Genomic DNA, 18,674 nt, shown 5'->3' with positions numbered 1-18,674 from the left:
AACAATTTTTTTTAAGTGATTGGAAAAAGGAGAGGAGGAAGTAAAACTACTTCGAATCTATTCTGATTGCTTTCAATAGGACCTTTTCAGTGTTCACACCGCTGCAGGATCTGATTTTTGCTTGTATGAGGTGTCATTTCACACTTTATTTAGCAGGTTTGTTGGCAAATATTTCTTTGGAGCAAAAGGAAAAAACTGTTTCCTATGTGATAGTCTGGGTGGAGAGAATATGTTGCAACAGATTATACCTTAATCTGTTGATTAAGGTATAATGTGAGTAATGTTAATCTAAGGTTCAGGTCAGAATGCAGGTCACAGCTGGAAAAGGCCGATTTAGATCTTGCATCTCTTTGGGGAATCCTTTAGCACTGTAAACTTAGCACTGATAGTCAGTAACTTAACTGTGTATACAGGAATTTGCTAAGTGTGATGTTCTCTGCAGAACAGCTGGAGTTGCCACTCATTGCTGGAGCTGAGCCAGTATTCTATCTCTGCTTGTGGTCAGCCCTCAGCTGGAATGGAGTTTACCATTTCTAAACTTGCAGAGAAAAATTACCCAAAGACACTTCTTTTTTTTTTTTTTTTTTTTTTTTTAATGAAAAACAAGTAAACAAATTTCTGCTGCATTCTTCTCAGGTTTTGTAATTGAAATAATTGTTTTAGTACTATTTCTCACTTATTAACCCAAATCTCTGGAGAACCCCTTGCCTACCATCTATTTTTTATACAAGGTTTCTGGCACTGGACAATCAAATGGATTATACACCCAGAGACTGGAAGTGTAAGAGGGATTTGGAACAAACAGATAACCCACAAAGAAGGAAGGAGTACTGCAGAGGAACTGATGATGTACCGAGGATGAGGTGCCGTTTGAACAGATCAGCTTGATGTGGCAAATAGAGAACTAGTAGCAGGGAAGATGTGCTGATACAAACCAAAAATAATTGAGAAACTGTTCTCCTTTCCCATAATGCCTTTACTTCCAACATTATCAAAGGGTCTTAATTTGTGTAGTGCAATAAAAGTTGGATTACCGTCCACTAACACTGACGTTTATTGAAGAAGGGATATTTGTAAATATAAATTTGAGATTTTGTAATGAAAATGGATCTTAAAGCCACACATGCCAAAACTCCTCCACAAAAGCTTCTGAAAGGGAGTGTGCAGGGTCTACCTCCCTGCCTTTCAGCCTTTTTTTAAATCTAGAAGATGTGGGGATGAAAGAGGAAGCAAGAGAAAAGGGAGGAGGTTTCTGTAACACATTAAGATACTAGTATTTCAGACTTTGTCACTCAAACAAGAGTTTTTGTGTTAGAAAATATGTGTATGAGATCTCAAAACAGAAAAGAACTAAGAGAAAAACCCTTTCTAGGTGTTTCAGAGTGAAATTTCTTTGTTACTTAGTGTGAACTTTATATTTCTTAGCAGCTGGCTGTCCTTTGTTTATATTTCATATTTTCTTTTGCTTAATACATTCCTTTGAATAGTCTCTGAATTCTGGGTAAAATTTGCTCATCTAAAAATGATACTATTATTAATGATATATGTTTCTGCAAATATTCTGATTTTCTTCCTCTTTCTGTATGTTAGTATTTTAAAGCCTCATAATTACACTGTAAGCTTTAAAAACCCTCTGTGGCATGTATTTAACAACCAATTTACATATTTGATGCAGCTTCTTAAAGAGTGAAAGATCAGGACCATAAAAAGAATTTGTAGGCACAAGAGAAAAAGAACAAGGAAGCATGAAAATCTTGATCTTGCTACAGACTGTTGTTCTTTGAATGAAACAAAAACAACAACAAAAAAGGCACATTGTAAAATCAGTTGCAAACTGAACGTTTTCTTAGTCATGATCTCTAGCTTTCCACTCGATTGATAATAACTTTTTGGGTTTGATTATTTGAATTTCAGAGTCCTTGTGTGTACCACAGGATATGCTGGATCTTATTGTTGGTTTTGGTGTTTTGTGGATATTTATTCCACTTATAAAAAGAGTAATTGAGATTTTGGAATAAAGAAGAAAGTTGACAGATTTCTTTGGTATTTGGATCACTTGTAATCTAGGAAATGGACATTAGATTACAGATAGCTTAGCATCATTAAGTGGTAAAAGCACGTGAAACCATTTATATGCATCAAGACCCTTGTTCTTACCTCAGTTCAGCAAAGAGAAAAAATAATTATAATATCAACTTTAAAAAAATTACTGAAAATATTATCTTATTTACCTAGTACATTGTGTTAAAGAGAGTGTATTCCTGTCAGCCAAAAATTACAATGCCATAAGTAAATATGCAAGCAAAACAGAAATGTAAAAATTAAAAGTCTTTCTTCTTGGACAATATTAGTTATTGTTCTACACTTGGAAAAATATTAGAAAAATCTGAAGTATATATCAGCCAACTAGTTTACAGCCAATTATTGCAACGACTTCTGCTCTAGTTGTGTTTTTCTAGTTTGTATTGTCCTTGGGTTTTCTCCTTTTCTAGATAGACAATTGTACCTAAAATGCCATTTATAACTGAATTATTAATTATTATCCCCAAGCCCTGGATAATATTTTTGTTCACTGTTCTGCTCATGATTCCTAAATTAGTATGACTATTCTCTGAGATCCCCATGTTACAAAGTAGTTTACGAAAACTAACCCATGCCCTTACAATAAATTATTTCTAAGCTATCTCTTGTCCTTTGATAACTCAGGGCTGCTTTTGTCTTTTAGTTGGAGATATCAAGAGACAAATGCAGAACCTTTTTCTAAAAGGTCTTTGGGGATTTCCTTTGATTCAATTTCCTTTAATAGCATGTAAGGGAATTGCCTGAGAACATCCTTCACTAAAACCTCTTAGGATTAGTTTAGTCACCTCTGCTGTTAGCGCTACCTCAGCTAGCAATGTAAACTGTATTATAAATATCGGGTAGTAAAAACTAATGGACAAATAGAAACATTCAAAAATTAAAGCATTATTAGTCACATTTCTAACTGTGTGGGGTGCTGTGAAAGAGTAAGCAGGCTTTCTTTCCCTGGGCAGTACTGAGGCATCAGTATACTCAGAAACAAAAGCAAATCCTCTTGAAAGAAAAGCATTAATTTAGACTGACTGTCCTTTTTCAATTCTGGATGCAATCCATCCTGTAAGAACTGCACTCACTGAAGAGGGAAAAATGTCAAGAAGGATATTCCAGAAAAAATCTCCCAGGTGTTTTTATCAGCATACCCATCTTTACATAGATAAATGTTTCCAAAAATAATATTGGTTAATATATATATATTAATAAAAAAAAAAAAAAAAAAAAAAAAGTCAAACCCACACTTCTTTAAAACACTTTAAAGGCTGTCCTCACCAATCTACCAATCTATATACTGCATGTACCATACTGATAACCTCTCTAGTTAGGATGTCCTGCAATCTCCTGAGTGCTCACACCAGGTTCTAACACAAATCTCTTGGGTGTCCTTTTTTCACATAGCCCCTCTTCTTTTCTCTTTCATCTTCTTTTGTCTTTCCTTTTTTTCTTCATTAGCAAGTTAAATCTGCTTCTCTTTGCTGCCACACTTGTAGGAGGTGGGAAGAGGAAGTCATTGAGAACCACCTGATAAGAGCAGATGGGAGGATAGGATCTTTCCTGTTTGGGTGTAACTCTGTCTCAGGCCAGCTTAGGACACTTGTGAATTTGCTAACTTAAAACAACCATGTTCCTCATTCCTTTAAACCCCTTTGGCATCTTCTTACTTGAAAGACTTTCCCTTCTATTCTTCAGTGTTTGTGAAGGCTGCTGGAAGCAGGGAGCAAGAGGAGGTGAGGAGGCTCAGGTCTGAACAATTAAGCCTTTTCTTTGTGAAAGTGACTATTTCACTGCCTGTTGTCCCTTTGGCAGTGTGGAAGAGTTCTGTCTGCATTGCCTGCTCCCTTCTCAAAATCCAGATGTCTCTGCTTCTCACAGGGGAAGATATTTAGGATATCTTTTACAGTGATGAAAACACACATTCATTATACATTAATGGCTTGCAACAATTGACTGCAAATTCCAGTAGATTTTCTGCCATTGTAAATCTCACCTAAGTGGTTAGTCTATCTTTTTCTTCACATTTATCTGACTTTATGTCACTCTTCCATTGCATTAGTCATTTTTCTCTGCCTCCTGACTTTTGTTGCATTGTGTACTTTCTCCCAGAGTGCTTCTTGAGGTTTGCAAACCACCACACAAGTTTTAAACATTAAATAGCTGTTATGAGCCTTTAGATTTCATTTCTGTTGCTAGAATCAGGCTGATATGAGACTGTCAAACCAACACTTGAAAATAAAATGTTTAAACAATATAAGACCAGACTTTGGTACACAAAACAGTTCCTAGCAACCTCATTTGTAATGAACAGTAGACTAGGCCATAAGCATTTGATTAGGTTGATGAACAGATCCCTTTGATGAGGCTGCTCTCATGCAGATTAGTGCAGTGATTTTTATGGTATTTCTTTAAAGCACTTGTAGTGCATAGATTTTTGTCACATGAAAAGTTCTATCCTAGCAAATTTTGTTTGAGAGTTTGGTTTATTTTATGTTGACAAGAAACAGTCTTTTCAAGTGTAGACACAAACACAGAATAAGCTTGGTATTGTGTAGAGCAGGCTTCACATTATCCCTGAGGGTTATATCCTGCCAACTCATTGTGCAGCACTGACTGTGAACTTGTGACAAACAGATTACAAAGCGGGTGTGTTCAGCTATTGTGTTTTGTCTAAGTCCTTTCTCAACCTAAAGCAGTCATTGCAGCAGGGTGCACTAATTGCTCATTTGCGGCTGTAACCTTTTCAGCTGGACAGCATCTCATGTCTGATTTTGAGTTGATGTCTTTTTCCTCTGACTGCAGAGTGCTGGCAGGGAGAGAAAGCCGGTGGTGTGAAGTGCCATAAAGTGCCTGTAATGTGCCTGCTATACCCTCCAGTCTTGCTCTAAGAACAGCTCAGCATGACTCTGGCTTCTGGGCACTGCATTTGTATACTTCGTGTTCTTTCCAAGATTTAAGCCAGTAGCATGAGTACATGAGTAGAGTATTTTTATTGAAACATATTTAAAAACGACTTGTGAAAGAAGGCCATCTCTCAGATTAATTTGGGAGTGCTACCTACTCACCTATGACAGGAACTGAATATGAGGATAGGCGGAAGGAACAAAAAGTGAAGAGTTTTACTAGTGGTCATGATAATGATAATTAAGTGTTTCTTACGTGAAAACCACTATGATTGTAAAGGCTTCTTTTTTTCCTCTTTGTAATGAATTTTAAGATATCATTAAGCAATACCTCAGGATAACTTTTTTTGTTTTATATTTAAATCTTCTATATTTATCTTTTATATTTCTTTTTTATATTTCTTTTATATTTAAATAGCTGCACCAGATAGACATGGTTTTATCTTGCCATGTCAAAGAATAAGAATTGGGTACTAAGATCGTCTAAGAGCTACTTTTCTTGCTAGCTAGAAAGAGGAACTAAAAATCAAAAAAGTTTTCTGTAATTGTTTAATTATTTTTCCATCACAATTTCTCTGATTAAATTTATAATGTAAACATGGTGTTTGTCAAGAGGACTTAGTGCCATCACAGCTGAATTACTATGAGGGTTCTTCACAAGAACAGCCTGATTCCCTGATTCAGTGAGAATTCTAATAAATGTGTTTTAAAACTGCAGATCGAAGGAATATTTGGTATTCAAAGAGGTAAATGATTTTTGGTTGGTTGGTTGGTTGTTTTTGTTTTGTTTGTATTGAAATTGCTGCAAAAAAAAACCCCAAAAACCCTGTCATTTCATTCACTGCTGGTGCACCCAAAGAAAGCTTATAATTTCTACTGTGTAAATCAAGAGGGCTTTGCTCAGTGGCCATTAAGGACCCCTTACATCTCTCAGTGTTGTCCATTAAAGCTTATGATTTTCCTGCTTAAATAGAACTTTAAAGAAAGTCAAAACTTTCAGCTTTGAAACATAATTTAGCCAGGTAAAATCTGAGTACATGGTACATGACTGAATGTAAACAAAATTGGTTTTTACCTGCCCTCAACCCATGCCCCAGTCTTCCTACTTCTACAGCATGCCTGTAATTCAGTATGAGTATGATGGCTTTCAGACACACTTCAGCAGTTGAGCATCTGCACCATTGCGCAAGAGGCTGTTTGGTCAAATGTGAGGTCTTAACCAGGTATAGTACCTGCATCATTCTGCTCTATTATCTTTGTCATGTTGGAATAGCTCTCAAACAACTAAAATCTGCAAGCTAATAACAAAACATTTAATAATAAAATGCATTTTTAGTAAAATGAGATAACTTTTATATTAGGTTAGTCAGTTTTAATTGCTTAGCAAACTGAAGGCTAAAAATGGACCAAAGGAAGAAAAACGCAAATACATCCAGGTTTTGAAATGCACTAGAAGTTGATGATGGATGTGGAGTAGCTTTTTCCCTTCCTATGGTTTACAATCAGTTTCCTTATGATCTTAACATCCTGTGGATTTTTTTATTGCTAAAAGCAAGAAGTTAGGTGAATTCAATGAAATTTACAGAAAAATGTCATAATTTGTAATGTGTTTGAGGTTGGCCAGCTTGAGGTGTATTTCTCTATGTATTGGACATTTTTCACATATTTTTATCCAAATGCTAAATGTAGTACAATGTTTGTGCTTCAGAAAATAAAATACAGAATGAATGAAATCAAACATCATGGAAAAATTATTTTAAGCCTGCTGTAATATTTATATTTTGCACTTATTCCACTTTCCATCTTAATCTACTGAGAAGCAACATGACAGAGAAAAGGCTTTCTATTGTTTACTTTTGACATGTGTGGGAAGAACAAAGAGAGCAGTCAAAGATTATTTCATGAGATCCATCCATCTGTCAAAATGTTTCATAGCCTACCACTGTGACTACAAAATTAAGCATAGCAAATTTAAATAAAATAAATGTATTTTTTCCATTTTAGGTGAATAAACGCTGTGATGAAATACGTGATCTATAACCAGACAGCCTAAAGACTGTCACTTGTGCTTGCACTGAGATTCAAACGAAAAGCCTGAAAGTGTTCATATTATGAGATTTTGTCAAACTCTCTGCCTAGTTACAATGATGACATGGAAACGTATAGGAAGTTATGTTCATTTTTTTGCACTTGAACAATATCAACAGGTTGGTCCACCAGAAATGAATGTGCACTGCTAGTTTTGAAAATATGTAACTCTTTTTGCCTAAAAAATGCTTTGCAAGGCCCTGAAAAATAGACAGCAGTCCCTAAATTATCCATTTATCTTATTCAAAATTTCATCGTTGTATTGTAACATATAATATAAATTAAACCAATATCAACAACATGTTATCTGTGAACTGCTAAGGAAGGAAAATGAACTCAGAAGCTCTGAGTTAAAAATAGTAGGACTAAAAATATTCCCAAAAGATGAGATAACTTATTACTAGAAATTACATTTGACAGATGTCAGTTTGTCAGCAAGAGTTGCTTCTCTTTGATCTTCTCCCCCCCTCCATTTACAGAGATATATTAACTGCTATGGTTAGACAAATTGGCATAATGAAGACAAGAACATTAACTGCTTGATTTTGAGAACCAGCCCCAGCTTTGACCCATAATTTAGCCATAAATAACAGCAGCTATATCACTAGGAGCTAGGCAGGTGATCTAGCAACTGAACAGTTGTGTGCAGCATGGCAGCAAAGCAACTCACTACCATTTACCATTACAATTGAAAATACCTACAAAACTTATCTCAATAAAATGACTTCTACACATTAATGCATTAAGAAATTATTCCAATAGAAATCCAGTTATTTGGGGTTTATGTTTTTCTCCCATACATTGCTTCTTATAAGATCTGAGCACATCTGGCAGAGACCTGTGGAGTAGGCAAGTGGAGCAGTTTAAGAAAACTACTGGCATTGCCTATGTGCTGGCTTGAAAGCAAAACCAGTGAGAGGCTCCAAGTCAGAAAAACAATTTAATAGGAGAAAAAAAAAAAAAAAAAACACAACAACAAAACAAAACAAAAAAACCAAACACCACAAATGCAATCGTACGAAAGATCACTGTCAGAGTCAGAATACAACCTGATACCCTGTTAGTTTAGGTGGTGGTAGCAGTCCAGACGAAGTGGTCTTGTTGGAGCAGTGATCCCACAGAAAGGTCTGGTAGCTCTTGTCCTCTGGAATTCCAGTGGGTAAAACTGCCTGTGCTGTCTCAAATCCCAGATTATATCCAGGTGGGAATGCTTGGCTCCTCCCCCTGGGTGGAGCATCTCACAATGGGCTGATAGCATTTTATCAGTCTTGCAGTGGGTCCTTGATTGCCCATTAAACACAGGTAGCTCCTGGAGGGAGTTATCTGTGAGTCATGCAGCAGGGCATTGATGGGCCATTAACAGAAGATGGTCTGGAGGGAGAGGGCAAGGGAAACACTGCCCAACCTAGTTTCAACAGCTCATGGAGATGGTGATAGAATACATACTTTGGGCACATCTTATACTGTAATCTAGGACAACCTATAAGCATATATTTCAACTGTCCTGCTGCGCACCACTACTCCTTCAGCAGACCCTGAAGTCCCGAAAACATGGTGACACCTCAGGAGATCCATGCACATTCTGCAGTGCGTAACTAAGCTCACAGTCACTGGAGCTTTGCAATGTGCCACCTGTTTTTTTCACTGAAGATCTGAGGTATACCCAGGTAACAGCTGTGAGGGTAACACCTCTGGCACAAGCAGGAAAATACTGTTGGTATTCTAGGACTGCTTTAAACAGGCCCATAATATGCAGCTGGTCTTTCAGCCATATTCCAACCTGGTTTGGAACCTTTTAAATTTGTCTTCTTACAAATTAGGTTGTTATTTATTAGATGACTAACATCAGCTAACTTGTGGGCAAGAACAGCTGAACTCAGTCTGAAGGATAAATTGCTGCAATGTGATGCTTACTGATTGTTTTCTGTTTGCCTCTTCCTAGCACATTCCAAATTCCAAACTAAGTGACGTGCCCACTGTTAATTCCATGAAAAAGACATTTCCTAGGTGTTTCTATGACATATGTTATCTTATTTTTAACTGTTTCAGATAATTTTGCCCACTATGACATAAGCCATGAATTGCATCCATGTTTTACATAGCTGTCCTTTCTGTCCACATAATAAATTTCACTTAAATTTATACCACTCAGAAGTCATTTAAGCTGAAACAACAATCTCTTCAGACAATTTATGAGTATGTAAATCTGCAGGCAGAGGTTTATGCTATCAAAACTGAATTTATTATTTTTAATCACATTATGAAGGAGAAGATAGCACAACACTTCTGTGTAGTTAAACCACTAGGGATGACTTCTGCAAGAAAATACACCATACCTGAAAGAGGAGGTGACCTTGTAGACACAACTTGTTCAGATGTGACATTCCACTTTCACACTTCAGGAATTTTCAAACTAGATGACAAAAATGTGGAAAGTGAGGATGTTCATACAGTTTGCATGTGATCACTTATGTGAAGAGCAGCAACAAGCAGAGCCAAAAGACTTTCTCCTTTTCCATAAGAAATGTCTTTACCTACTCAAGAAGGAAAAGTGCAAGAGACAGAAATTAACAGATTTATATCTCTGAAATAGCAAGGGTATATCTTCTCACACAGAATGATGAGACAACTGCACCAAGCTGTGGAAACACTGCAACTGTAGATCCTTTTAGAGCAGAGCAGTGGTTCCAAGCAGGTTGCTGATTCTAAGAATTTTCATGCTGTGAACCTTCTGTTTTTGCTAACCTAATTTTTCACAGACTGTGACATCCTCAAAATACTCACAAGAGTTACAGATTAATGTAAGAACAAAAATCAGTGTTGCACAATTTTTATTTGGCTTCTGGACCTTACCCCTGCAGGGTACCATAGGGCTGCATAACACATTGTTTGGCTGAAGATCTGAGACCATTACAAAAAAAAAAAAAAAAAAAAAAAAAAAGATAATAAAACAAGCGCAGAGGTTTGTCATGTAGTCAATTATTTCCCAGACCCACATTTTAAGGTACCACATTAGCTATCATTACATGTCTTAATAAAGTCCTATACCTTGGCAGTCCTGTCTCTGCCAATGTGACATCTGAGGACTCTGCCTACTGCTACTCAGGGACCTGCTCATTTGAAGAATGGACACCCGTGAGGAGAAAGTGTAAAGCAGAGAAAGGAGACTTATGACAGTCAAAGGGAAGAGTGTGAAAAAACAAACAGGGAGACCAAAGAGCAGCAAAAGAGAGCAATTAAAATGGAGGAAAGGCGATCAAGGAAGCACAGTGATGTCTTCAGGAAACAGAAAAGGGATCTTGGTGTGGGAGGTATGAAAACCCATCAGCACCTTAAAGGGAAGTGAAAGTGAAGTGGCACTGTGAATGTCAGAGCTCAGGACACGAAGGAAGGCAGTGTGTTAAATGGAAAAACAAGACATGGATATCTGGCACTGCCAGGGAACGTTGGCCATACAAGGGCAGCCTGGGAAGTAGATTGTGTGGGCCAAAAGGTGACTGAAGAAATGTAGCTTCATGAACAAGACTCAGCTTGGGAACATGTGGGCTGTGACTCTCAAAGGGAGAGAGTTAAGACAGTATGACAGCGCATAAGGTGTGAAGAAGAGTATAGTAGTTTAAAGAAGGCGGGAGAAAGGAGATTAAAGGAAGTATAAGAAACAGAATTGTATATCTTTGCAGAAAGGCCTGAATGGAGTAGACCTGACAAAGAACATGATCTGATGGATAGCACAGGCAGAAATCCAGCAGTTTTTCACCAGAGAGTTAATGTCCAGCCAAAGACGAAAATCATAATTTGGCATGTGCAATAAATTTCGCAGAAGAAATAGGATTATTTCGTTTCTTGGGTTGCAATGCAAGTTGTAACCAAAAGTATGTATTCTATTGCCATCTGCTGAAACTGGCTAGGGAGGTGTTTTCTTTATCTCTTCTATGACCCATTGCTCATAACTCCAGGGGGGTGGGTGTCTTCTGTTAATGGGCTATCGGTTAAAACCAGGTGGGGCAGTGTTTTTATCTCTTCCATAACCCATCCTCCCTCCAGGGGGATATCTGCTGTTAATGGGCCATTAAGGTTCACCAAATGACTGATAAAATTACAATCATCCCATTGTGAGATGCTCCACCCAATGGCAGGAGCCCAGCATTCCTACCTAGATAAAAACTGAGAGTCAAAACACCAGGGCAGCCTGTTTCCACTGGATTCCCAGATGACTGTACCCATCTCACTACTGTTGGACCTATCTCACCATCACTGGACCTTCAGTGGACCTTCAGAAAACCACACTTTTCAACAGGATCATCTCTGCTCCAACAGAACTACATCTGTCACTCCAGGAGGACTTAACTGGACTGCTACCAACACCCTGACCTACAGGGTGTCAGGTTGTGTTCTGACTCTGTCAGTATTTTCTTCTTGGTTTGCTTGTTTTTCTGTACTAGTAAATTTTTATTTTTGATATTCCTAGTAAAGAACTGTTATTCCTATTCCCATATCTTTGCCTAAAGCTCCTTAATTTCAAAATGATAATAATTCAGAGGGAGGGGGTTTATATTCTCCATTCCAAGGAAGGCTTTGGCTTTCCCTGGAAGACATTGTCTTTCCAAACTGGGAAATACAACATTCACATTTCAAGGGTATGGCCATACACAAGAGCTTCAAAAACTGGAAAGCAGGAAAGAATAAAAATATATTTTTAATATTTCTAAAAATTATTTTTTAGAGTCAGTCATTATTTTTGTGGGAGTTTCATTTGTGAGTTTTGAACATAAGAAATTTGCACTGTGTTGTATTTTTTAAAGACTTCACTAGTTTTGGGGGGAGAAGGGTTTAAACCACCACTTTGAAAAGCAGACCCAAATTTACGCATTTTCATTTTCATTACTTTTCAAGGCTCAGACAATTCTTCCAGTAGCAAACCTGAAGGAAAAGGTTTTGGCAAGCATGAGGGCGGAGACTGCTTTATGAAAAAATAGAGCAGACAGTGATGGCTTCTGTCTTTCAGAATGCCAGAAAAGCCAGGGTTTTTTTTTTTATTTCCATTACTGTATAACATATTTTCCACTTTTTGGCTTTCCTAATCAGAAGCAATGACAAGTTATCTATGTCCCATCACGTGAATTCAGGCATCTTGATTAATTTGACACATCATCATTCAGTGTGTTGCCTGATCAAATCAGTGCTTTGAAAAGTCATTAAAAAAAGTAAAACCCAAAACCAAAAAAAAAAAGCAACAAACACATGCATTAAAAAAAAAAAAAAAAGGCTCACCCAAAGGTAATAGCAAGTAATTAATTTTCACCACAAAAGGGCTTTAGAAATCAATCTGTGTTACAACTGTGTGACACTGATCCGGCAGCATCAACAAGTGTTGGTGGTAAAATGACTGCGAGTGTCCTTTCCATTGGACAGATCAGAACCTGTAGCTTGGTACAACTGAAAACAAACGTTTCCATATTTTGGTGTGTTAGGAGCTGCTTTAGCATAACTGATTACAACAATTAGGGGAATGTTACTGCATTACAGCTAAATTTTGTTTGATGACATGTGGCCTAGACCAGACAATAAACTCCCTTCTCCAGCATAAAAACATTAATCATTCTCTAATAAAACCATGAAATGTTGACATGTACAACTCTAATTGCAATAATGACCTCAAATTTGGGCATTGTTTTTGTATTAATCCCACTAGCTTTGGTAAAACTATCTAATAGAACCATAGAACTCTGACATGAATGGGCTAATTGTAATAATGACTCCAATCATGGGTATTTTCTTAAGTTAATCCCACTAGCTGCCTTCATTAAACCTTCTGTCAGGATTTAAATATTTACTTAGGAAGACAGTGCTGTTTAACTAACTTTCAATAGAATCTTGATTTTATAACAGCTTAGGTTTTGAAATTGAGAACAAGGCCCAAGAACTTCCTAAAATGTTAATTAATTTTTGGGAGGTTTTGTGCAAGTCAAATTAATCTTTCTGACATGGAAGTTCCAGTCTTTTATTATGGGATTTTTTTTTTTTTTTTAAATTTACCTTCCTCCTCTCCTGTTTACTCAGAATGTTATCTGTAGTGATTGTTTTGGGCCTGGGAAACTTACAAATCATTTCATTGATACTCTGTGAAATATCAGCCTTTTTTTTATTTTCTGTGGCATGGAATGAGGACTTCTGATTGCCTGTATAAACTTGTTTTGTTTTTTGAAAATTACAATTCCTTTCTATAAACAATGACAATTATTACTGTGCCTCTATGAAGACTGAAGATAAATCTGGGTTGCAAATTCTCTCAGTTGTAATTGTTACATTAATCCTCTTAGTAATATGAACTTCAGTAAATTACAGCAGTAATGAATTCGCCCATTGATTTTTTTTTTTTTTTTTTTTTTTTTTTTTTTTTTTTTTTTTTTTTTTTTTTTTTTTTTTTTTTTTTTGTCTCACCTGTTGTGGCAATATACAAAAGGAAAAGACACCCTTTCTTCTGAAAAAAACCTCAAAGGGATCTTTAATATTTGGAAAAGGACTGTGACCTCCCTTCTATGGGGAAAATAGTGTTTTTTCTTCATAACATCATAAGAGGAAAGAGTGCAACATATAACCCTCTGAAAATTTGTTGGCACCTTTGCAGGTGTTGACATTGCATAAAAACAATAAGCAATTTTCCTGATGGCAAAAAATGACATGTGAAGAGTGTGTTTCGGATATGGATCACCCCTCATGGCATTTAGGGCTTATCCCAAGTTGCCTCTCATCTTTCAAGTTAATCAAACAAATTTTTCATTGACTGCACTAGTAGTGGCCATGTGGATACCTCAGAAAATCTGATTTCTCATTACTGGTTCCTTCTAGTCACAGTACCTGGAAATAGCACTTAGCTTCTTGCAACTTCTCTAGTGCAAACATATCCAATGTTGTCCCCTAGACCCTTCCTCTAAGCAGAGGAGAGAAACAAGTCCTTGTTGATTCTCATTTTGGGGACTTTAATTTTAGCTAGGGTTATATTAAGGAGGCCTTGGAAATGGATCTTTTCCTTAACTGATTTCCTAGTGTAGTAGATCCCTACAAAATGTTAAATGAGGTGGCTCCCCCCACACCTCACTTAAAACTTCTGTTCAGGTCTTGAGCTTGGGCTTTCTGAGATTATTGGTACAGTTCAGCCATACAAGCTTTCTACAACATCCTGTGTGGATGTGAAAGGTAACAAGGCCTTGAGTCCTCTGTTATGTCAACATCAAAGACTGTCATAAAATGAAAATATTATTAACCAATTTTTCTACCTGTTCAACTTTTTTAGGTTGCCCAAACACAGGAATCAATCACAGTCCCTGTGTGTACAGAAGGTTGCTATGATTCAGACTGCTTGCTTCTCACTTTATCTCTATTGACAGCTTGTATTCGTCTTCTCCTTCTTTTCAAAATGAAGATCATTTAAAAAATTTATCTGCATCCAAAAGCATTGTGTCACAGCTAGGCCTATATGGTCCTTGACTGTGATCCTCAATTTTCTGTTCTTCCTACTAAACCTGCAAGGGCAAGCAGAGAAGCACAGACTCTGCCCTCCCCAAATTCCTGATGTGTCTTTTGGAGAAGTAGTTTGCTGGTACTGCACACTGGCACCTCTGACAACACGAGAGAAGAAAATTACGTGGTCTGTGATGGGAAACGCATCTGATGTAAATGGAGTCAAGAAGTCTTCAGAATTAATTGTTAGGGAGTTGGGAGAATTAATGGGGTATAATCAATCATTTTCTCACTCTCGGCAAAAGGAGTATTTAATGTGAATCTCAATAAAGCACAACTGCCTCCTAAGTATAAAGTTGTTGCTAACATTAGCTATATGGATGAGGTTAATGAAAATAATACTGTACACTCTGCTTGAAAAATTAAGCTGAGTTCTGAGGCCAGTGTGAGGTAGTAACAGAAAGATGTCAGGCTCTAAAGCAGAATCTTTTTTAATATTTCTGATACAATATAAAACTCCGCCACCTTCTGAGAATTATACTCCAGGTGATGTGCAATATCTTAAGCAAAGATGTGCAAATGCTTGAACAGCATAAATATTTTAAAACATTTGCACAATCAGTAAGGGAAATGTGTAAGCAATCGGATGTGTGTACCATAGACAGCTTGTACTCTATAGTCTCATCATATTTTGTGAAGACAGGAAGCAGAAAATCACACTTTTTGAGTTATGAGTTATATTCTGGTTATATTTGAGTTATATTCTGGTTTTGCTTCACCATTCTGAGACCAGGAACACTAAGCACAGACACAGTGCTCTAGCTCAGCCTATACTTCATGTCATAGTTTAGTTTCAGAAAAAAAGCCCTTAGATTTTATATTGGCATGAGGTAAAAGTGGGGATATAGAGCTTAATCCTTATGAGTCACCAATTTTCGGTTCATTTGAAGGCAAAGGCTCTTTCATCACTGTTGTTAACTGACGTGACAATCAGTTGTACAAGTCTAATTGCAGTAATGATTAAACGATTAGTTAGGAGTCTTCTTAAACTTCACCAGCAGGATTAACGGGGCCATAACTGTTGACTAAAAGTGACACTCAAATATGCATGCAAGAGGTCCCCTTAATATCAACAGAAGGTCTACTTCTTTTTCAGTAATAATTTGACCTTCTTTTTTAGAATTACTTCAAGATTGTATTAATTGGGAAGGTTGGTTTCCAAGAAGCTATATCCTTGTGGAATTTTGTTACCGTGATATAATTCCTGTGACATGGTGTTGGGAAAAACTTGTCATTTATGGGGTTTGTTGGTCTTTAGAGTTTAAAGTAAGGAAGTGTCTTTGCAGCCAAAATCCATTTTTCAAAAGGCCCCTCTCCATATAGGTTTTGAAATGTTTTCTTAAAGTGGAAATGAGTATTGCAAGAGGAAATTCCTATAAATTTATTTTAATCTATAACATATGGTGGATAGTTTTGGCATAACTCCAAGATCACAAGTCCTGATAACAGAAATACAACTCAGCAGAAGATAGGAATATATTTTCTGAAGCTGGACTTCTTCAGGAAGAAAGAATCATATCATCTCTACCTTATCTTCATGTATCGTCCCAGAACAGTCATATTTCAGCACAGCACATTAAATTAATTCACAAAAAATGATGCTGTAATCCAGGAAATGGGAATGGTTCCAAGAAGATTTAGATTATCTTCTGGAAAGCAACATAACAGGGTGGAAAACACAGCATTCTGTGATAAAGTCATGAAGTTATTAAAAGCTGTGGTATGATCAAATGTACAAAAATGACATCTTTACCCTTGTATTTCTCTTCAGTCTTTAATCTCTCTTAACGAACTCAGTGATTGCAACAATTCAGCTTGCTGAGGTGTGGAATTAGATCAAGCTGTGTCCTTTTTCCATTTTTTTTCAATTTTTTTGTTTGTTTGTTTTGTTATTAGGACTTTAAAATATTTTCATTAATTATCTGTAAAATGGAAACAAATAGAAAAGAGATACAATGCATAAAAATTAATTTGAACTACTTCTAGAAATGTAGTTTTCCACCTAGGTTGTTTTTTATTTTCTTTAAGATTTACAAATGTTAAGTATCTTACAAGAGGAATTTATTTTGGTTGGAAACAGAGTGATTTTACTATGGATGGATTAAATTCTTTACAATTTTCTGGTAATTTGTTGAAAAAGTCTATGAAATAAATAATGTGAAAAAAGAGCACAAGACAAGAACCACACTGTCCATTTAAGAGACAAAATAATTTTATTACATGTACAGTACAGGGAATAAAAAACCTCAGATACAAAATTCCACATACGCTGCTCAAATAAGCATCAACTATGTACAAATAGAAGCAGTCCCTGTTACACTGAGTACTTCTTTTCACTGTGGATTCAGGTTGTCTTCTGACCTGATCACAGAATCACAGATCCTATGAGTTGGAAGTGACCTCAAAAAATCATCTAGTTCCAGCCCTCCTGCCATGGGCACCTTGCACAAGACTATGTTGCTCAGGGCTCCTCCCAGTCTGTCCTTGAACTCTTGCAGGGATGTGAAATCAGCAACTTCTCCTGACAACCTCTTCATCAACCTCACAGCAGAGAATTTCTTCTTAGTATGTAATCTAAAGTCACCCTACAGCACTTTAAACTCCTTTGTTCTATCACTATATCTTGTAAAAATACCCCCTTCAGCTCTCCTGTAGGCCCCCTTTAGATACTTGAAGGTGCTAAAAGGTATCCCCAGATACCTTTTTTCTTCTTCAGGCTGCACAACCCCAACTCTCTCAGCCCATTTTCATAGGAGAGATGCTCCAGACCTGTGATCATCTTCATGGCTCCCTGGATTCATTCCAACAGGTCCATTTTCTTCTCACACTGGAGATCCCAGAGGTGGATGCAGTGTTCCAGGTGGGGTCTCACCAGAGCAAAGCAGAGGGGCTTTGCTCCCCTCCCTCCCCTGCTGCCCACACTGCTTTGGATGCAGCCCAGGATACGTTTGGCATTCTGGGCTATGAATGCTCATGGCTGAGTCATGTTGAGCTTCTTGACCCTCAACAGTCTCAAGTCCTCCTCCCCAAAACAATGCTGCTCTCAAATGCTGATTATGACATGGTGTATGCAACACTGGCCAGCCATTAGTAATTAAAATGCTATCAGTTAATTATTTACTGTTTTCTGCTGAACATATGTGTTCTGTGCTTAGGAAAAATTAATCTAAAATAGAAAGTGTGATTGTCCTTTTTTTATCATTTTTATAAGAGCTCAAGATGCTTATGAAGACTGTGAAAAGGCCAACATCCAATGAAGAGAACAGTCTGCTCATTCTGTATCTGCAGAAAAAGGCTTTTGAAGGCACAAATGGTGGGGTGGTGAAGGAAGCAACTCAGATTGGACTTGAAGCAACTCAGAATCTTCCATAAATGAAATAGTCAGAGGCACTCTCTGAGTGCAATTCCCATATGGAAATTTCCAGGAAGAATAAAAAAGAAATCATCAAAGTGATATTAGAAAAAGAAATTATTGGGATAGTAATCACTACAGCAAGAAGTCTAATCATTATGCACAAAAACACATACAAAAAAACACTGTTCAAAAAACTGTTCCAAAAGCCTTTAATTTAATCAGTGTGCTTGGGTGGTCATGAGCAGTGCTGCTTATTTTAGCCCCAGAAAAGTGATATTTGTTGATTCAAAATCACTAAACTTCATCTAAGGAAAAGAAAAAGTCAAGTCCTCTCATGGGAGCAGGTATACAACACTTAACTATAGCTGTCTCCACCAGGATACTGCCTTTAATAGGGGATGAGTGAAGAAAGTACAAGAGCATGTATTGTGTTCCTGGATTACTTTCCCATCCTCCAACATTTTTCAGCCTAGGGACTTTGTGAATAATAGAAACATAAATAATAGTAAATAATTATATCAGTAAGTCATGAATTATTCACCAGATGATATATATAAACAACCTTTCTCACATGCATACACAAACCCATAAAGGCTGATCTATGTTGCAATGTTTAAATGCATTCATTTCCAGAAAAAGAAGTTCCTATTCTCCTTTATGAGTGAAAGAAAACATGAAAAGGGTCACAGGAGGGGGTTTTGTCTGTATTATATGTGTAGCACTTTGCGAGGTACGAA

This window comes from Hirundo rustica, chromosome Z (assembly GCF_015227805.2).
Source record: "Hirundo rustica isolate bHirRus1 chromosome Z, bHirRus1.pri.v3, whole genome shotgun sequence".
Classification (NCBI taxonomy): domain Eukaryota; kingdom Metazoa; phylum Chordata; class Aves; order Passeriformes; family Hirundinidae; genus Hirundo; species Hirundo rustica.
The sequence above is the reverse complement of the archived record's forward strand: the minus strand, read 5'-3'. Positions refer to the sequence as shown.